At 41.3% G+C, this 22,239-nt stretch overlaps 1 long non-coding RNA gene across 1 annotated transcript in view; it reads left to right on the forward strand.

Annotated features, from left to right (window-relative positions):
* The window catches only part of LOC137333335 (uncharacterized), a 221,063-nt gene that overhangs the window by 148,626 nt on the left and 50,198 nt on the right, over nucleotides 1–22,239 (forward strand). The window contains exon 3 of the long non-coding RNA XR_010965866.1: nucleotides 13,338–13,442. This is a non-coding gene — a long non-coding RNA (uncharacterized lncRNA). The remainder of the gene's footprint in view (nucleotides 1–13,337; nucleotides 13,443–22,239) is intronic.

Raw genomic sequence — 22,239 nt, forward strand, 5'->3', positions numbered from 1 at the left:
AAGTTACAGAACAACACAGATGCAAATTTCCCCCCAAAATTAAATGCCATATATTCTGTTTCAAAAATCAGAAGATGTTAAGACTTTCTTCATGAGATTGCGGCAGTTGACCCTGTGTAAATTATTCAAAAGCAAAATACTGCGGATGCTGGAAATAAAAACAGAAAATGCTGGAGAAGGTCAGCAAGTCAGGCAGCATCCATGGAGAAAGAAACAAAGTTAACATTTCAGGTTGAAGACCTTTCGTAAGAACTGGAAGATGTTAAGAGTTAAAGTTTTTAAGCAAGTACAGAGCCAGGGAACCATTGACCAGAAACTTAACTGGACCAGCCATATAAATACTGTGGCTACAAGAGCAGGTCAGAGGCTGGGTATTCTGCGGCGAGTGATTCATCTCGTGACTCCCCAAAGCCTTTCCATCATCTACAAGGCACAAGTCCAGAGTGTGATGGAATACTCTCCACTTGCCTAGATGAGTGCAGCTCCAGCAGCACTCGAGAAACTCGGCACCATCCAGGACAAAGCAGCCTGCTTGATTGGCACCCCATCCACTACCCTAAACATTCACTCCCTTCACCACCGGCGCACCGTGGCTGCAGTGTGTACCATCTACAGGAAGCACTGCAGCAACTCGCCAAGGCTTCTTCAACAGCACCTCCCAAACCCGCGACCTCTACCACCTAGAAGGACAAGGACAGCAGGCACATGGGAACAACACCACCTGCATGTTCCCCTCCAAGTCACACACCATCCTGACTTGGAAATATATCGCCGTTCCTTCATCGTCGCTGGGTCAAAATCCTGGAACTCCCGACCTAACAAGGCTGTGGGAGAACCTTCACCACACGGACTGCAGCGGTTCAAGAAGGCAGCTCACCACCACCTTCTCAAGGGCAATTAGGGATGGGCAATAAATGCTGGCCTTGCCAGCGACGCCCACATTCCATAAACGAATAAAAAAAGAAGGGAAAGGGGAGGAGGGAGGTGGGGGGAGGAAAGAACAAAAGGGATGATGGTGCAAGGCAAGGAGGTTAAGAAACAAAAGATGGGTCCAGAGGAGCTGTAAATGGCAACAGCAGAACCATTATCAGCAACTGCAGTCCCACAAAAAAAACATGGGAGCAGTGGTTATGGTCTGAAGTTTTTGAAGTCATTGTTGAGTCCGGAAGGTTATATAGTGCTTAAACGAAAGATGAGATGCTATTCCTCAAGCTTCCATTGAGCTTCATTGGAACAGTGTAAGAGGCTGAGGGCAGAGAGGTCAGACCTTTTGGCTTCTTGTTAAAGGCTTCTGTGATTCCCTTGAAATAACTGCTGTCTCACTTCCCCATTACAGCTGGAAGGGATAAGTTGAAGTAGCAGCAGCTGACTGCAGAGATGGCGTGCTGTTATTGGGGTGAGCCTGTGTTTGCATTGGCAAAAGCATTTCCTCAACCAAAGCCTCGAGGCTATTGAAGTCTATAACTTTCTTTGAACCTTTTTTAACTGGAAGGTGTACCATAACTCTCTGATGGATTGGACTATGATGAAATTGTGTTTCTGCATTTAAGTGACATTCCAGATTCAGGCTGATGTGAAAAAAATTATTGAGAATAAGTCCGTATCGAGTTGACAGGAAGTGAGGGACTAGGAGCACTTTCTCAATTGCATGAATTCTTTGTATTCCAGCAAAATGAGAAGATTCATAAGTTCAGGTTTCAAATAAATGAACTTTCAATGTCGAGTGGTTTGTGTTTTTAAAAGAAACCTTGTATGAACTAATATTTTATCAAAGAATTTGGCTGTCAAATGATTTAAAATATTGCTACAAATGCAGTACTGAATTGTGCATTGCAAATGTATTTCTGGATTTTACTTATAACTTTTTTTTCTCTCAGTTGTAGAGTGGAAAATGCCGATTATTTCACACAGCAACAACTTCCATTTATATAACAGTTTTAATGTAGAAAATAACCCGAGGCGCTTTAGAGGTGTAATCAGACAAAAATGACAGAACCTAAGAAGGAAATACGAGCAGAGATGATCAAAAACTTGGCAAAGGGATTGGTGTTAAGCAATGTCTTAAATAAGGAGGGAGGGGTTATGGGAAGGAATTAGGGCTTAAGAGGCTGAAGGCTCAGCCGCCAAAGGTGGGACGAAGGGGGAGGGGGAGATGCACAAGAGACCAGTGTCAGAGTAATGCAGAATTCAGGGGGTTTTGTAGAGCTGGATAAGGTTACAGAGATAGGGTGGTGCAAGGGTATGAAGGGGTTGAAATATGATGACAATTTTAAATGAAGGCTTTGGGAGACTGAGAGCCAATTAGGTCAGCAAGACAGGGATAATGGGTGAACGGGAGTGGGTGCGGAATAACAAATGAGCAGCATATGTTTGGATGAATTGAAATTTATGGAGTGTGAAGGGTGGGACACCGGCCAGCAAAGTATTGGAATAGTCGACTCAAGGTGATAAAGGCATGGATGAGGGTTTCAGCATCAGATGGGCTAAGGCAGAGGTGGAGGTGGGCGATGTTATGGCAATGCAAGTAAGCGATCTTTACGATGGAGAAGATATAGGGCCAGTAGCTCAGCTTTGGGTCGAATAGGTTGCGATCAGTCTGGTTCAACTTGACTTGAGACAGTGGCTGGGAAGGGGAATGAAATCAGTGGCAAGGGTATGGAGTTTGTGCTGGGGCTGAAGACAGTGGCTTTCATCTTCCCAATGTTTAACTGGAGGAAATTGTGGCTCATCCAGGATTGGATGTCGGAGAAGCAGTCTGACAACACAGAGGCTGTGGAGGGGTTGAGAGAGGTGGTTGAGTGGTAGAGCTGGATTTTGTCAGTGTATGCGTGGAAGCTGACCCCCTGTCTTTGGATAATGTTGCCAAAGGGAAGCATGTAAATGAGGAACATAGGAACAGGAGTAGGCCATTCAGCCCTTCGTGCCTGCTCCGCCATTTGATAAGATCATGGCTGATCTGTGATCTAACACCATATGCCTGCCTTTGGCCCATATCCCTTAATACCTTTGGTTGCCAAAAAGCTATCTATCTCAGATTTAAATTTAGCAATTGAGCTAGTATCAATTGCCATTTGCGAAAAAGAGTTCCAAACTTCTACAACCATTTGTGTGTAGAGGAAGAGGAGGGGAGGCCAAAGGTAGATCCTTGGGAGGCTCCAGAGATAATGCTTTGGGGGTAGGAAGAGAAACCATTGCTGGAGATTCTTTGGCTATGGTTGAACGGGTAAGAGGTGAAGCAAATGAGGGCATTATCGCTGAGCTGGACAATAGAGAAGAAGCATGGGAGGAGGATGGTATGGTCCACCGTGTCAAAGGCTGCAAAGAGGTTGAGATGGAATAGTGCACCACTGACACAGTGACAGAGGATTGCATTTATGACTTTGATTAGAGCTGTTTCAGTGCTGTGGTAAAATCCATTTGGGCCGTAATCTGTACTGCGTAAATTGATAATAGGAGGGGCATTACAATTGATCATATAACCCTGGGTTAAATAAGGGAAAATTGATTAGTGGCATTAGTTTTGGATTGCACGAGCAAAGAGCCGACATAGACATGATGGACCGAATGGAATACATCTGTGCTGTAAACATCTATGGTTCTATGATCAGGTTTCCCACCATTGATTGGTATACAGTACCCCCTATTGTAAATGCAAGTATGTGGAAGCCAGTTGAGGACAGGATTGTGATAGCTTGCTCGAACTTACTCTGAAGGCTTGCATACGATTAATGGTCACTTGGGCAAGGTAATAGAGGGTGCCTGGGGCCCATGGAACTGCACGGGAGTCAAGACCTTCAGAAAACGAGGAGTGAAAATTGGACAGAAAACGTCAATTTGAAGATGATTTGTGATAATGATTGATGAGTCCTGCAATAATTTTTATACACTGAATTGGAAGCATATATCAGATTTGTTCAAACTTGATTGTTGCACAGTTTTCTATCCATTGTTTTGGATTTTAATCAGCTGCAGCAGAATTTAAAATGGCAATTGGGATGCGAGTTTTCCATTATGTATCTTCATTCCTGTTACAAAACATGAATTGATTCTCAGGCAGACATGTTAATTGTCTGAAATTTTTAAGGGGCTATCAATTTCTTTCAAAATCCAAAAACCTCAATTAAATCACCCCGTAACCTTCTATATTCCAAGCAATACAAGCCTGGTTTATGTAATCTCTCCTCATAATTTAACCATTGGAGCCCTGGTAACATTCTGGTGAATCTGCGCTGCACTCCTTCCAAGGCCAATATATCCTTTCTTAGGTGCGGTGCCCAGAAATGTACACAGTACTCCAGATGTGTAACTGTAGCAAAATTTCATCCCCTTTATATTCTAGCCCTCCAGATATAAGGCTAACATTACACCCATTCAGCTTTACCTTTCAGAAAACAGGCTTCGGGGAGTTTATTAGCATGTAATGTTGAGATGTAACTTTTCTCTGGAAATCAACTTTTTCATCTCAACTGTACTATCAGGGGAGGTATTTAGTCTTAGCCGACTTCTTCCCTGACAGGAAAAGGGAGTTAGAGGTTGTGTTGCCCTAGGCTGCTGTTGCACACCTTATAGTTGCATACACAAAAGTCGCATCAGCAGAGATCTGAAAACTCATGTTGGAGTTTGGCACAAGGAGCCAAAACAATGTTACACCATTACTGAACCAGTCAGGAAATGCTATTGGCAGTTAGGTGAACTTGTGTATCCTATTCTCCCTTTTAAAAAAAACAATGATCCAAATGCTTTGTGAATTGAGCTTAAAGAAATTTAAAAGGTAATTCCTTGGCAAAAGGTAATCAAATCCCCACCACTCCTTCACCCGTCCCAATGAAGCAAAATATAGTACTGGTTATGTAAGTGCAATATTATTTTTCCCTTGCACTATTTTTTAAATGTGATTTACTGCACAGAATCACTTTTTTTGCCACTGTTGACTGTATAGAGGACACAAAGCTAAGATTGGTGTGTTAAACATTAAAATTACATAGGCGGTACTTCTAGTGCCACATGAATACTATCCATACCCTGTTCATAGTAGCAGACTGGGGAGATCCAAATAGAGCCTACCTTTTCACAGTACTTACCTTAGTAATGTGGCTCATCAGCAATAAATTTAGTTCAGCATTATTTTGAGCAACTTTAAAATTAAGCTCAGATTTAAACCCATTTTTTATTTAAGTTTCTGGATATAATAAAGTTATATGGAGAAAAAACCAGAGGTAACTGCACATTCAGCTCTGTGGGGTGCAGATTGCGCTCCAATTGAAGTTTGTTCCAGTTATAGAAGTTAGTTTTATGGCCATAAGTAGCATTTTTAAACAGTTGGCTCTAGCACTGTTGTGTTGTGTGATTCGTCCTCCATGTTTGTTGTTATATTCTTGCTAGAAAATAGGAGCAAGAGTAGGCCCTTCGGGCCTGCTCCACCATTCAAAATGATCATGGCTGATCGTCTAACTCAGTACCCTGTTCCCACTTTTTCCCCATATCCCTTGATCCCTTTAGCATTAAGAAATATATCTATCTCCTTCTTGAATACATCTAATGACTTGGCCTCCACTGCCTTCTGTAGAGAATTCCACAGGTTCACCACCCACTGAGTGAAGAAATTTCTCCTCATCTGGGTTCTAAATGGCATACCCCGTATCCTGAGACAGTGACCCCTGGTTCTGGACTCCCCAGCCATCGGGAACATCCTCCCTGCATCTAGTTCTGTCTAGTCCTGTTAGTATTTTATATGTTTCGATGAGATCAGCTCTCATTCTTCTAAACTCTAGTGAATGTAGGCCTAGTCGACTCAATCTCTCCTCATACGTCAGTCCTGCCATCCCAGGAATCAGTCTGGTAAACCTTCGTTGCACTCCCTCCATGGCAAGGACATCCTTCCTCAGATAAGGAGACCAAAACTGCACACAATACTCCAAATGTGGTCTCACCAAGGCCCTGTATAACTGCAGTAAGACATCCCTGCTCCTGTACTCAAAACCTCTTGCAATGAAGGCCAAAATTCCATTCGCCTTCCTAACTGTTTGCTGCACCTGAATGCTCGCTTTCAGCGACAGGTGTACAAGGACACCCAGGTCTCGTTGCACCTCCCCTTTTCCCAATCTATCACCATTCAGATAATAATCTGCCTTTCTCTTTTTACAACCAAAGTGGATAACCTCACATTTATCCACGTTATACTGCATCTGCCATGTTCTTGCCCACTCACCCAACTTGTCTAATTCACATTGGAGCCCCTTTGCATCCTCCTCACAGCTCACATTCCACGCCAGCTTTGTGTCGTTTGCAAACTTGGAAATGTTACATTTAGTTCCCTCATCCAAATCATTGATATATATTGTGAATAGCTAGTGCCCAAGCACTGATCCCTGCGGTACCCCACTAGTCACTGCCTGCCACCCGGAAAAAGACCCGTTTATTTTCTGTCTGTCAACCAATTCTCAATCCATGCCAGTATATCCCCCCCAATCCCATGTGCTTTAATTTTGCACACTAACCTCTTGTGTGGGACCTTATCAAAAGCCTTCTGAAAATCCAAATACACCACATCCACTGGTTCTCCCCTACCTATTCTACTAGTTACATCCTCAAAAAACTCCTGTAGATTTGTTAAGCATGATTTCCCTTTCATAAACCAATGCTGACTTTGTCCAATCCCATTAATGCCCTCCAAGTGTTCTGTTATCACATCTTTCCCCACTACTGATGTTAGGCTTACTGGTCTGCAATTCCCTGCTTTTTCTCTCCCTCCTTTTTTAAATAGTGGGATTACATTTGCCACCCTCCAATCTGTAGGAACTGTTCCAGAGTCTGTAGAATTTTGGAAGATGATCACCAATGCATCCACTATTTCCAGGGCCACTTCCTTTAGTACTCTGGGATGTAGATTATCAGGCCCTGGGGATTTGTTAGCCTTTAGCCCCATTAATTTCCCTAGCACTTTTTTTACTAATACTGGTTTCCTTCAGTTCCTCCCTCTCACTAGACCCTTGGTTTCCTAACATTTCTGGCAGGTTATTTGTGTCCTCCTTTGTGAAGACGGAACCAAAGTATGTGTTTAATTGTTCTGCCATTTCTTTGTTCCACCTTATAATTTCCCCCATTTCTGACTGTAAGGGACCTACATTTGTCTTCACTCATTTTTTTCTCTTGACATATATATATAGAAGCTTTTACAGTCAGTTTTTATGTTCCCTGCTAGTTTACTCTCATACTCTATTTTCCCCCTCTTAATCAATCTCTTTGTCCTCCTTTGCTGAATTCTGAACTGCTCCCAATCCTCAGGCTTGCTGCTTTTTCTGGCAATTTTATATGCCTCCTCTTTGGATCTAATACTATCCCTAATTTCTTTTAGAAACAGAGAGTAGTGGTGAACGGTTATTTATTGGACTGGAGGGAGGTGTACAGTGTTGTTCCCCAAGGGTCGGTACTAGAACCACTGCTTTTCTTGATATATATTATATGACTTGGACTTGGGTGTACAGGGCACAGTTTCAAAATTTGCAGATGACCCTAAACTTGGAAGTGTAGTAAACAGTGAAGAGGACATAGACAGGATGGTGGAATGGGCGGGTAGATGAAATTTAATGCAGAGAAGTGGAAAGTGATACACTTTGGCAGGAAGAATGAGGAGAGGCAATATAAACTAAATGGTACAATTCCAAAGTGGGTGCAGGAACAGAGAGACCCGGGGGCATATTGCAAAAATCTTTGAAGGTAGCAGGACAGGTTGAGAAAGTGGTTAAAAAAGCATACGGGATCCTAGGCTTTATAAATAGAGGCATAGAGTACAAAAGCAAGGAATTTATGTTGAACCTTTAAAAAACAACTGGAGTATTGTGTCCAATTCTAGGCACTGCACTTTAGGAAGGATGTGAAGGCCTTAGAGAGGGTGCAGAAAAGATTCACTAGAATGGTTCCAGGGATGAGGGACTTCACATATGTGGATAGACTGGAGAAGCTGGGATTGTTCTCCTTAGAGCGGAGAAGGTTGAGAGGAGATTTGACGGAAGTGTTCAAAATCATGAAGAGTTTAGATAAATTAAGTAAAGAGAAACTGTTCCCATTGGTGGAAGGGTTGAGAACCAGAGGACACAGATTTAAGGTGATTGGCAAAAGAACCAAAGGTGACATGAGGAAAATCTTTTTTATGCAACGAGTAATTATGATCTGGAATACGCTGCCTGAAAGGGTGGTAGATGCAAATTCACTTGTGGCTTTCAAAAAAAATTTGGATAAATATTTGAAGAGAAAAAATTTGCAGGGCTACGGGGGAATGGGACTAACTGGATTGCTCTTACAAAAAGCTGGCACAGGCTCCATGGGCCGAATAGCCGCCTCCTGTGCTGTAACGATTCTATGATTTTATCCCCTCTTAATTTCTTCTCCCACTTACCGCTCCTCCACACTCCAATTCGGAGCACCATTCCCTAATTTAATGCCATGGGCAGGTGATTTACATACGGGGAATTAATGCTGTGAACTCAAACTTTAGCACTTAGAGACACCCACAACTTGAGCGTGAACACAATGTGGCGGTGATGCTTTTGTACAATAACTTTTGCAGAAGAATTTTTTTATCACTTTTAAATCTTGCATAGCGATTATACTTGTTTGGAGGAAGTAGGTTAATACACCAATAGTTTGAAATCCTGTAGGTAGCTCACTTTAAAAAAAAAAGTTTGAAAAATATATTTAAAATAATTTCAGTATTAAAAAGATAAACATCTGGCAGGTGTTTACAATTTTCCCTATTTCTGTTTCGGTCATACTTTGACTTATTCAGCAAATCAGGATCGTAAGACAACTCAGTGAGTGCTAGGAAGATAATGTTGTCTTTCATTTGCTTTGTTGAAAAAGTGCACTACTTTGAGAAATCCTGGTGCAAATAAATCATCAGGATATTACAGTTGGCTCCAGCCTGAGGTCATTGATCACATTTGGCTGAAATGCATAAACATCAAAAGCATGAAAGAGAGGTTTTTATGCCTAAAGAGAATGGATGCTTTATGCTTTTGAATAAAAATGTTTTTGATGATTTGTTTTCCTATCAGCTTCAATAAAGAATGTATGTAATATATTCTGTGGCATTCACAACTACTGTGTTGAATTATCTATGATTACATCTAATGCAGCAAGTGGTCATGAGCTGTGCACAGGATGTTGAATTTTTTTGAACAAATTTTAGCCTTCGTACATATTTAAATGTTTTACTAATACTAATAGCCTTGAAAAGGCTAATTTTGGCATTTCTTGTCTACAAATCGATTATAAACCTGTTCGTCAGCAACTGCGGTATTATAGTAACTAGTATTAAAGCTTTCTTTGCCAATTGACAAAAGGCCCACACCAAATGCCAGGATATCAGATCAGGCCCACCATATAACTTTTTCATAGTTCTTTCACAACTCTTATATAGCTCTTTCAAAGAGCTGGCACATGCACAATGGGCCGAATGGCCACCTCCTGTGCTGTGATGCTATGATATGATATGAAATATGTTTCATACCCTTGATATAGCACCTTTAGAAAAATATCCCTTAATGCTTCACAAATAGAATAAAAAAGGAATGGATGCCAATCCTTTGCAGGAGAGTTAGGAAAGATGCCCGAAGGCTTGGATTGAAGATGTGGATTTTGAGAAGGCTTTTAAAGAGATAGGTAGGAAAGTAAAGTAATAAAGAGCTGGTTCATGGAGAAAATACCAGAAACTATGGTTGAGATGGCTGGAGGCTCTGCCACCAATAGTGGAGCAGAGGGAGGGAGGAATGCACAGGAGGCCAGAGTCAGAGGGAATGTACACTTGGTGAGGGTCTTTTGTCAGTTGGCAAAGAAAGCTTTAATATTAGTTACTATAATACTGCAGCTGCTGACAAACAGGTTTATAATCGATTTGTAGACAAGAAATGCCAATGCTAGCCTTTTCAAGGCTATTAGTAAAATATCTAAATTAATTATTTTTTATTATTCGTTCATGGGATGTGCACGTCGCTGGCAAGGCCAGCATTTATTACCCATCCCTAATTGCCCCTGAGAAGGTGGTGGTGAGCTGCCTGCTTGAACCGCTGCAGTCCGTGTGGTGAAGGTTCTCCCACAGTGCTGTTAGGTCGGGAGTTCCAGGATTTTGACCCAGCGACAATAAATATTTAAGGAGGCTAAAATTTGTTCAAAAAAATTCAACATCTTGTGCACAGTTCACGACCACTTGCTGCAATAGATGCAAAAGCAGGATGGGCAAAACTGTAAGATGAGAGCAAGGATATTTGGTGGACAGTGAGCCAGTGCAGATAAGCGAAAGAGGTGATGAGAGATAATTCTTGGTTCTAAACCAAACCCCTGATTGCTTTCCTTTCATTGTTGGACATAATTTTAATGTTTCTGTAAACAGGGAAAGTTTCTGTTAAGTCAAGTATTCTCATTTTGTAAAGATTTTAAAACATTTAATATAGTTTTGAGCTTTGGGCAAGTTTTGGTTTTGAAGGTTATTGACCTCCAACTTTTCATTTAGTTTTATTTTTCATGGCTCAGTTTTTGCCCATCAATAGCTACCTTATTCCTAGCCATATGAGTTTGTATCAGTTCAGTTGCAAATCTGATACATCTTCCTGTACAAAATACAGCCCATTCTTACATGAAGAAATTGTGCTTCTTACTCGATTTGGCTTGGACACCAAGTTCCAAGGTGCTTCAGGTACATGGTGGTTATACATCAAGCAAAGTAATCCCATCCTCAAGGATTATGTTCCAGTAGTTCATTTTTTTTTCCAATATGCATTCTGGGGGAGGATTTCCTCTATATACTACCTGCAGCATATCACTCATGCATCAGTCCTGACAAAGGACCTTCAATCAGTAACACCTAAAATAGTTCTTGGCAGTAGAGCATATAATGAATGAGGAAGAAAGTAAGATTATCTTTGGTATCATCTGCCTTGTTTTTTAAACTTAATTTGTTTTTCACATTCTTTTCCACCCTCTTTCCCCACCATGTGTAACTGATTTGGAGAGTTTCAATAATTGTTTTATTTCAGTGAAGTGTTACCTTCACTATGCAAATGTAATATGTTATGAAGCCTACCCCCATCAAAAAAGAACCAAAGGCTGGTATAAACTTTGGGACTCAAGGAATATCGCATGACTCGCGGGATTTCAGAGTACAAAATTGCTAGAGATACTACTTATACCAGTGATTTTTTTTTCCAGTGTATCATAGACCTATTTTAAGGAAATCTTACCTTTCAGTGGATTAACAATCTTTTTATCTCTTTTTTCCCTTAAGAAACATATTGTTACGACTGCTCCCGTAATATGGGGACAGGAATTGTTCTTGATCCCTGGCAGTCAGGTTGCTATATTTATGTATTTCTTTATTGGAAGGTGTTCATGTTGTTGATCTGTCTAAAAATATATTTGTACAGTTGTGGGGTATTTGGACAAGGATAGAAAAATCTGAATGCTTATCCCAAGCTGCCATTCAAACATTGCATCCCATTGTATTGCATAGGGACTTAAATGCTTAACCAGTTCCATATAAAGTGTTGCTAAAAATTCTTAAGCTACATGGCAGATGGTACAACTCTTCACTGCCTACCTAGTTAGGTTGAGCTCACAAAGCCATTTTTTCTCAATATTCCCAGGTAGGTGTGCCTGAGTCTGTAGTGGGTAAGGGCAGGCATGAGCTGTCTGCCTCTGACGTGGTCATGCCTGCCTCACATCCCTCCTTTCATCCCCCTCACCCTCCAAATAACACAAAAGAGGAATGTCCTTTGGAAGTTCCATATCCAAATTTTTAATTGTAATGTGTTAGGTTTTTTGGTTATTATGCTGGATATTCCCTTGATTTCAGCATCACTGCCATTCCCGTAAATGGGTCTTGCATCCCCTCAGAACCTTTACTTGAACAATATCTAGATAAGTCTAGAAGGGACACAGTAAGATGGTGGATCATTAGAGTTTGTAAAGTGTACAACTTTGTTAAACCTTTAAATCTTATCCTAATCCTAAAAATTATTCTGTTATGTAAATCCCAAAGTGAAATTTCTTACTGCTGCAATACTGTTTTTCTGTGCTAGCCTTGCATACATTCTTAACGTATTCAATGCAAAATCTTAGCTTGGATGTATCTCTGTGGTGCAGTTGCCACCGGAAGTGTAACAGGGCAGGACTTCTGCCTCCCGAACTGCACAAATGCTAACTGCTGCATTTTTTGGGATCAGCATGATTAGCATAATTGGTGCACATTGAGAAGAATCTATAAAAGATGACATATTTGTGGAGAGAATGGGGAATGGTGGGTAGATATGGTGGTCAACATGAGGTCTCCTGTTTGAGAGTGGCGTGAATGTTTCTCGCAGTCAGCAATGGATTTTCCTCCACATTCAGGCTGCTGCTGGTCCTTTGGCTTGCTCCCCTTGCTGCCTGATTGTCTTGCAGTCTTTGGTGAGAGGGGTGCCTACTTCTTCCAGGGCTCCAATGATGAGACTTATTTGCCTTTCTGGCTTCCCTCCGTTGCTGCTCTTGTGTCAAAAAAAAAGATACAGGGGATATCCCAATGCCAAGCCCATTGTTCCTTCTTCAGAATTGTGTGGGGGTGCGGGAGGTGGAATGGCAGCTCATCAGCAAAAGGCACAGTTACCAACTCAGTTAAGCGCTTCTGTCATTTTCTTTAAATGATGGTGGAAAATAGGGTGACCACAAGGGGAGGGGGGATCTGGCAAAATGGATTGCACCCCCCACCATTTGATGCCTTAACCTACCTGAATACCATCCAATTTTTGGACAGTAGGAGCAAAACTCAGGCTCTTAAAATCCTTAATGGAGCCTGCTAGCTTTTGCCAAAGAGGGTTAAACAAGACAGATTTTATCTTGCAGATGGTGATTTTAAAACCTGTTTTTACAACAACCTAAAGTGGTTGCAGTTAATACATTTAATCTCTGAAACAAATCAGTGAAACACTTAAAAGCTTCCAAGTACTAAAACAATTATCTTAGGAATCAGTCAGATTGAATATAAATTGTACTAAATGTGTCCATGAAAGTTGTAGAGTGCTTTCATAGGGCTGCCAAGTTTGTGATGGCTTTGGGAAACAATAGACTTGGGGGATCTTGGGAGGGGAACATCTTTAAGAGTATAATGAAGCAGATAGTGGATAATGAGTTAGACAATTTTAACTCTTGCTGAACTATATATATCTAATGTTTTCACATTCCATAGTCATATCACCAAATAGAGTTTACAATTTGCCATGTTAATTTCCCATTTTCTTCCTTCACCCGCAGCTAGTTCAATTACACCTTACATTGCTTTCCTAAATAGCTGTGTGATTGTTTATGTCTAGAACCAAACATCCTCAACTCCTGCGAAGGACGCTGCCTTGAGGAACTCTTGCAGTGATGTTCTGGGACAACATTGATGGGCTTCTTAGCCACCACCACTGTGTCAGGTATGACTGCAGTCACTAGAGAGTTTTCACTTTGACCTCCATTGACCTCAGTTTTGGTAAGGCTCCTTGATGCCATACTTGGTTGATTGCTTGTCTTGATGTCAAGGGAAGCTATTGTTACCTCTCCTCCAGTAGTCGCTTGTGTCCATGTTTGGAGCCGAATGAGAACATAAGAACATAAGAAATAGGAGCAGGAGTAGGCCAATCGGCCCCTCGAGCCTGCTCCGCCATTCAATAAGATCATGGCTGATCTGATCCTAACCTCAAATCTAAATTCATGTACAATTTCCTGCCCGCTCCCCGTAACCCCTAATTCCCTTTACTTCTCGGAAACTGTCTATTTCTGTTTTAAATTTATTTAATGATGTAGCTTCCACAGCTTCCTGGGGCAGCAAATTCCACAGACCTACTACCCTCTGAGTGAAGAAGTTTCTCCTCATCTCAGTATGGATCTGGCAGAACCCAAATCAAACGTCGTTTATTGGTGAGCAGGTACTGATTGATAGCAATATTAATGCCTTCTTCCATTACTTTGCTGATGATTAGGAGGAGGCTGATAGCGTGCTAATTGGCCAGTTTAGACCTGTTGTTTTTGTGCATATAGAACATAACTGGGCAGTTTTTTACATTGTCGGACAGATGCCAGTGTCATTGTTACAGTGGAACAGCTTGGCTAGGAGGATGGCTAGTTTGGGTGTGATGGTCTTCAGCACTGTAATTGGGAAGTAGGGCCCATACCCTTTACTGTGTCCAGTGCATTTACCCACTTCTTAAATTCATGTGCATCTGTGGTGGTGAGGACCTCTGGAGGAAGCTGAATAGGATAATTCACTCCGCACTTTTGACTGAGCACATTATCTAAGGATGACATAAAGATAGTAGTGAGAAAGGATCTTGGCTCGGAAGATCAGGAAGTAGAATGAGTATGGGTCGAGATAAGAAATGGCAAGGGGCAGAAAACACAGGTGGGAGTTGTTTATAGGCCCCCAACGGTAGATATATTGTTGGACAGAGTATTAATCTAGAAATAAGAGGAGCTTGTAACAAAGGTAATGCAATAATCATGGGGGACTTTAATCTTCATATAGACTGGGCAAACCAAATTGGCAGAAGAAATTTGGAGGACGAGTTCATGGAATGCATTCGAGACAGTTTCCTAGAACAATGCGCCATGGAACCAACCAGCAAACAGGCTATTTTAGATCTTGTATTGTGTAATGAGACAGGGTTAATTAATAATCTCATAGAAAGGAATCCTCTGGGGAAGAGTGATCAGAATATGATCGAATTGCACATTGAGTTCGCGAGTGACGTACTTAAGTCCGAAACTAAAGACTTAAACTTAAACAAAACCAATTATATAGGTTTGAGGGGCGAGTTGGTTAAGGTTGATTGGGAAATTAGAGTAAAAGATATGATGGTAGATAGGCAATGGTGAATATTCAAAGAAATTTTTCATATTTGTCAACAAATATACATTCCATTGAGGAATATAAACTCCTCTGGAAAAGTGATCCATCTGTGGCTAACTAGAGAAGTTAAGGATAGTATTAGATTAAAAGAAGAGGCCTATAATGTTGCCAAGAAGAGTAGTAAGCTTGAGGATTGGGAGACTTTTAGAAACCAGCAAAGGATGACCAAAAAATTGATGAAGAGGGAGAAAATAGAATATGAGAGTAAATTAGCAAGAAATATAAAAACAGATTGTAACTGCTTCTACAAGTGTGTAAAAAGGAAGAGATTAGTGAAAGTAAACGTGGGTTCCTTAGAGGCAGAGACAGAAGAAATTATACTGGGAAATAAGGAAATGGCAGAGACGTTAAATATTTTGCATCTGTCTTCACAGTAGAAGGCACAAAAAACATACCAGAAATTGTGGGAAACCAAGGATCTAATGAGAGTGAGGCACTTAAAGTAATTAATATTACTAAAGTTAAAGTATTGGAGAAATTAATGGGACTAAAAGTTGACAAATCCCCTGGATGGCCTACATCCTAGGATTTTAAAAGAGATAGTGGATGCATTGGTTGTGATCTTCCAAAATTCCCCAGATTCTAGAATGGTCCCAGTGGATTGGAAGGTAGCAAATGTAACACCACTCTTCAAGAAAGGAGGGAAAGAGAAAAACGGGAACTACGGGCCAGTTAGCCTGACATCATTAGTCGGAAAAATACTGGAATCTATTATTAAGGACGCAGCAACAGGGCACTTAGAAAATCATAATATGATTAGGCAGAGTCAGCATGTTTTTAAGGGAAATCGTGTTTGACAAATCTATTAGAGTTTTTTGAGGATGTAACTAGCAGGGTAGATAAAGGGGAACCAGTGGATGTAGTATATTTGAATTTTCAAAAGGCATTCAATAAGGTGCCACACAAGGTTGTTACACAAGATATGGGGTTGGGGGTAATATATTAGCATGGATAGAGGATTGGTTAACAGACAGAGAGTAGGAATAAACAGGTCATTTTCAGGTTCGCAGGATGTAACTAGTGGGGTGCCACAAGGATCGGTGCCCGGGCCTCAGCTATTTACAATCTACATTAATGACTTAGATTAAGGGCCCGAGTGTTCTGGATCCAAGTTTGCTGACAATACAAAGCTAGGTGGGAAAGTAAGCTGTGAGGAGGACACAGAGTCTGCAAAGGGGATATATACAGGTTCAGTGAGTGGGCAAGAAGATGGCAGATGGAGTACAATGCGGGGAAATGTGAGGTTACTCACTTTGGTAGGAAGAATAAAAAAGAATATTTTTTTAAATGGTGAAACTATTAAATGTTGGTGTTCAGAGGGATTTGGGTGTCCTTGTACAGAAACATAGAAAGTTAACAAGCAATTAAGAAGGCAAATGGTACGTTGGCCTTTATTCAACGGGGGTTGGAGTACAAGAGTAAGGTTCGGCCATTTAGGACTGAGATGAGGAGGAATTTCTTCACTGTTGGTTGTGCATCTTTGGAATTCTCTATCCCAGAGGGCTGTGGATGCTTAGTTGTTGATTATGTTCAAGACTGAGATTGATAGATTTTTGGACTCTAAGGGAACCAAGGGTTATGGCGATCGGGCTGGAAAGTGGCGTTGAGGTCGAAGATCAGCCACGATCTTACTGAATGGAGGAGCAGGCTCGAGGGGCCGTATGGCCTACTCCTGCTTCTATTTATGTTCTTATTATCTGGGACAACACTTCAGTGCAGCCTTGAGGGAGTGCTTTATTGTCAGAAGTACTGTCTTTCAGATGAAGCATTAAACCAAGGCCATCTCTGCCTGCTCAGGTGGACATGCAAAATACCATGGCACAGTTTGAAGAACAGCAGGGAGTTCTCCTGGTGCCCTAGCCTATATTTCACCTTCAAAAACTGATAAACCAATCAATCAGTTATACATCTGCTGCTTGTGGGACATTGCTGTGTGCAAATAACAATAGTGACTGCACTTCAAAAGTTATAAAATGCTTTAGGACATCCTGAGCATGTGATTAGGTGCTATGGACATGTAAGTTTTCTTTATTTACTGGGGTGCTGGTGCTAGATATGGTAGTACTGGGGAAATGGTGCTGAAATCTAGCAGTAGTGTGGTGGGGAGGGATGGGTTTTAGCATGTCAGCTGGAAAAGGTGGTAAGAGGAAGAAGAAATGAGATGTGTTAATGTTTGTGGCAGAAGATGATATGAGAGAATTCGTGAGTGGAAAGTGATGGGAAAGGCACCTCTCTCTTCTCTCTCTCCGATCTCCTATACCTATCCATTGCTCCTCATGTGCCCCCCTCTCGCGCTCTATCTCTACGCCCCCCCCCCACTCTCCAACTTTCATGATTAAAACCTTTTTGAAGAAAAAAGAAAGTGGGTGGCTGCTGGAGAACTCTGACAGTTAAGACATAGATTTGGCTAACACTGAGTGACAGTCCACTGTTAGTAATCAGTGGTAATTCTGAAAAAACAATTCCCTAAACAATCATATTTTATACTCTGAGACCAGGTTTGTTCATTCTGAAACCTGTTTTTCTTTAGGGTTGCCTGGGTCATTTTTTTTCAGTTCTGTAGACTCACTTAACTCCAGCAATGCATATTGGATGTCAAGGTCATTATTGTAAAAGTATTTCAAAAACCACTTTGTGTTCATTTTATGTAAAGAAGCATTGGAAGAAATAAAATACTTACCTCACACTATAAACAAATGTTAAAACTCTTGCATTAAATTTGTTAAATTGCAGTTTTATTGCCTCAGGACCATGTTTGATCATTTATCGTTCCATTTGTTTGACTTAAGCCCATTTTGTATGTATTACTTCAAACCAATCTTGTGCTTGTTGGGTTTGCTAAATATTCTGAAGCAAAATAGCAATTGTGCTATTCTTTGTAATGAAATATATGTTACATTTTATGAGATATTTGAATATTGTAAACTACCCGTGGTAGATCTCTTGCTCCATGTATAGAGAAAGATACTGAGAGTTGAGACATGTTACATATTCAGTAACACTTTTAAATTTCAGAAGTCAAGCTGGTGAATCAGTGTGGTATAATGTAAGTTTTGGGTAATGATTCCCCACATGGTGTACATTCAGTCTTGGCTGGATTGTCTTTGAGAGTGTTTCCCTAAGGTAGGAAGAGGATACTGGTGGGTGTTTCATCCTGTGCTGAATGGTATTAACAGAAGCAGGCAGATTGGTTGCTCAGCATGTATCCTTTTAGCTGGGGAATAGTGTATGATTAAACACGAGCCTGAAGGGGAAACAACTGTGATCAACTTAAAAAACAGGAAAAAGCAAAGATTGGAATATAACCCTCTGAAAAATGAGTGTGTTTTATTAATGTATACCTAATTAATTAGGAAAGGTTTGTTTAGGAGTTTGATTTTTTTCATAGCTATATCAGAATTCAAAATTACATTTGAAGGGATCAGTGACAATGTCTGAACTAATACAAATAATTTCGTTTGTAGTTTTGGGTTGGGAAAAAGTTGAAAAAATGTGTTTCAAAGAATTGGCCTTAATGGGAAGTTAGTGATGTGAGATTGCTCCTGTTAATGTAAATGATTCACCTATGAAATATACATCCTTGATTTGTTTTTTAATGCCTTTACTATTTTGTTAAGCAAGAACTATAATCAAATAATACTTGGCTGTGAAAATTTCCACCTATACAAGAGATATACAATCTTAAAATATAACTGAGCAAAATAGCCCAAATTTACACCATGTGCATTGTTAGAATTTTGTCTAGGTTTTAAAAGCAGAGAGTATGGGCATTAGCACAACACTTTTTTATTTGCTTCAAATTCTCAAGGCGGAGGTTGAACTAAGTACAGATCGCTTCTGACTTGGCTTTTTTCGAGGCTTGTAAACAAACAGTACATTCCTTCTCCAAACCTGAAATGGAGTAATTAATGTACATTTCCAGTTTCTCAACACAATGGGGGTGATTTTAAACCCCAAGAACGGGTGGTTTGGGGGCAGGTGGGAGTTGAAAATAGTTGTTTTTTTGGGTTGCAACCTCAAAATTTTCGGACTTTGCATTCCCAGTGGAAAGCCTGTACTTTTACGCGCTGACGTTAAACCCGAAAATAAAGCCAGGCTGCAGTCATGACCCAAAAAACAATTATGGGTTGGGGGTGGGTGGGTGTTGAAAATAATTGTTGTTTGGGTCATGACTGCAACCCGGCTTTATTTCCGGGTTTAACGTCGGCGCGTAAAAGTACAGGCTTCCCACTGGGAATGCAAAGTCTGAAAATTTTGAGGTTGCGACCCAAAAAAACAACTATTTTCAACTCCCACCCGCCCCCAAACCACCCGTTCTTGGGGTTTAAAATCACCCCCATTGTTCCTCCCCATTGAAAACAGTCAGTACTGAGCAGGTCTTAACTTTGGGAGGGCTAAAGCTGAAACCCAGGTACTGCAACTTAGCCAGAGCTAGAGGCATTAGTCTGGAAATTACTGTTGCCAATATTAGCAGATGAATGCTTAACCCGTTTGTTTGTTTGACATTTAGTGGAGGCCGTAACTCATTAAACAGGTTAATGCCTGCCCTAAAATAGCAGGCAGGAATGTCAAACACACCTATAGCATTCATGTGCTAATATTAGCAACAGCTATTTCTAGACTGTAGTAAGCTTCATTGGCAAATTTGTAGCAGGAAGTGCAAACATTTCTTCTGAAAGAGGCAATTATGTCACAATTTACCAGGACCACCTCAGATCACAATCATGGTCACATTTGAGTATAATTCATCCAGTCACTAATAATAACAAAAAAGGTAGATGTGTATAAAGTAGGTTTCCCAATGTCTCTTAAATTGTTTTATTGCTGTGTAAAGCATACTATTACAGTAGAAGGGAAGTCAAGAGGGAGTCGTTTATGTTCAGAATTTATCTGAAAAAGATTTGATAACATACATTTGTTTGCTGTGACAATCTTTATTTTTTTCTGAGTTTGCTGGTTCCCTCTTTAGCTGGCCCAGGGACATCATGGCCTAAATTTTTAGCCTGGAACCGGTAAAGGGATGGGGGATGGGGTGGAGGGGGGGTGGATTTCCTGTAAGGATGTCTTTTTTTTTTGTCGGTTTCCTGCCCCTCAGGCCAGCCTGATTGACAGGGTGTCCACAGTCGGATGGGAGAAGAGCCAGGAAACGGATGCGAGAAGGTAAGTCTTAGATTGGAGGGGAGTGGGGCCAGGAGTCATCGTGGGGGTGGGGGGGGGGGGTGTCGGAGATCATAGGGGTGGTCGCTACAGGTAGGCTGGTTGGACCTAGTGGAAGCACTCCTGCTCTTTCGGGCTCACAAGCTGTGCAATAAAGGCACTTACCTGCAATTTCAGGCCTTCTCGCCTCATGTGGCGTGAAGTAGAAGGCCTGGGAATCCCAGCCCCCAGGTGTTAAAAACAAAAAAGCTGTAAAAATGGAGGCCTGCAGCCTTCTTGAAAGCTTTCAGGGACCGATTCGCCTCTTATGAGTGGGTTGATCGCCGGCCCCTCATCCCGCCTCCGTTAAACCGGAAATGGGCGGGTTTTAGCTTTTAAAATTTTTTACTGCCCCCTCGCCCCCAACCCACTTGTTTTTCTGAGTTAAAATTTAGGCCCAGGTGTGAGGATGGGCTATAAATGCTCCAGAGCAGCTCCATTCTTTGTATTGCGGTTGGAACTTTGGACAAATCTGAGAGCCAATTCATAGTCACCCATCCTCCACAGTTCAAAGCATTAGCCCTGGTGGCACTAACCCATTCGGATACTTGTGCCAGATCAATACTAGACTGATTTTGGTGTTACTGAAGAGTAAGAGAAATATCAAATCACTGAAGGTAAGTGGCTATTGTACAAAACTTTACACAACCTTTCTCCACCTTTGGCAAGAAGAAGGAGGGAGACAAGGAAATGGGGAATGGCTTTGTATTTGACAAGTTCCCTTAAGTCATAACCAGGAGGGTCCATGCTGCATGCTGCCTCTTAAAATCATAGAAAGGCGACAGCACTCCAGGAGGGCATTCGGCCCATCGAATCCGCACCAGCTCTATGCAAGAGCAATCCAGCTAGTCCCACTCCCCCGCCCTATCCCCATAGCCCTGCAAATTTTTTTCCTTTGAAGTACTTATCCAGTTCCCTTTTGAAGGCCATGATTGAATCTGCCTCCACCACCCCCTCGGGCAGTGCATTCCAGATCCTAACCACTCACTGTGTAAAAAAGTTTTTCCTCATGTCACCTTTGGTACTTTTACCAATCACCTTAAATCTATGTCCTCTGGTTCTTGACCCTTCCACCAATGGGAACAGTTTCTCTCTATCTACTCTGTCTAGACCCTTCATGATTTTGAATACCTCTATCATATCTCCTCTCAATCGTCTCTGTTCAAAAGAGAACAACCCTAGCTTCTCCAGTCTATCCATGTAACTGAAGTCCCTCTTCCCTGGAATCATTCTAGTAAATCTCTTCTGTACCCTTTCTAAGACCTTCACATCTTTCCTAAAGTGCGGTGCCCAGAACTGGACACAATACTCCAGTTGTGGCCGAACCAGTGTTTTATAAAAGGTTCATCATGACTTCCATACTTTTGTATTCTATGCCTCTATTTATAAAGCCCAGAATGCCGTATGCTTTTTTAATCGCTTTCTCAACCTGCCCTGCCACCTTCAACGATTTGTGCACATATACCTCCAGATCTCTCTGTTTCTGTACCCCTTTTAGAGCTGTTCCCTCTAGTTTATATTGCCTCTCCTCGTTCTTCCTACTGAAATGTATCACTTCGTATTTTTCTGTGTTAAATTTCATCTGCCACGTGTCCACCCATTCCACCAGCCTGTCTAGATCCTCTGTCTAGGCTCAGCTCACATCTCTTTTGATGAGTATAATGCCAGGATTGCCTCTGCAAGTACACACTGGAGCGAAGTCAAAATTGACCTAGTGGATATATTTGTATGCCAGAAATTGGCCGAGATTTGATTATTACGTGGGAAACTTGTTCCAAGTTGTCGTAGCATTCGGGGTGAGTAGGCTTTAATGATATCTCAGGATTTCAAAGGCTCCTGTTTATCCTTTGCCAATTGCCCTCCAGATTAAGATGGTAAATTCCTTGGGAAAAGGAAAGATCCAGCTACTTCTGAAAAGCAGCAAAAACAAATGGGTGCATTTCTTGCTCTTAAGCTTGCTTAATCAAAACATATGTTTATCTGACCAGTCACACCAGGAGCGATCTGAGTGGCAGATCTCATTACACCAAAGAGAGTTCACAAGCTTTGAGTCAGATGAAGGATCCTGAGCATCAGTGACTTCTTCAATAAAGCACTTTGGAATCCGCCATTGGGATATCACAACTTCA

The sequence above is a fragment of the Heptranchias perlo genome, chromosome 16 (assembly GCF_035084215.1).
Source record: "Heptranchias perlo isolate sHepPer1 chromosome 16, sHepPer1.hap1, whole genome shotgun sequence".
Lineage (NCBI taxonomy): Eukaryota > Metazoa > Chordata > Chondrichthyes > Hexanchiformes > Hexanchidae > Heptranchias > Heptranchias perlo.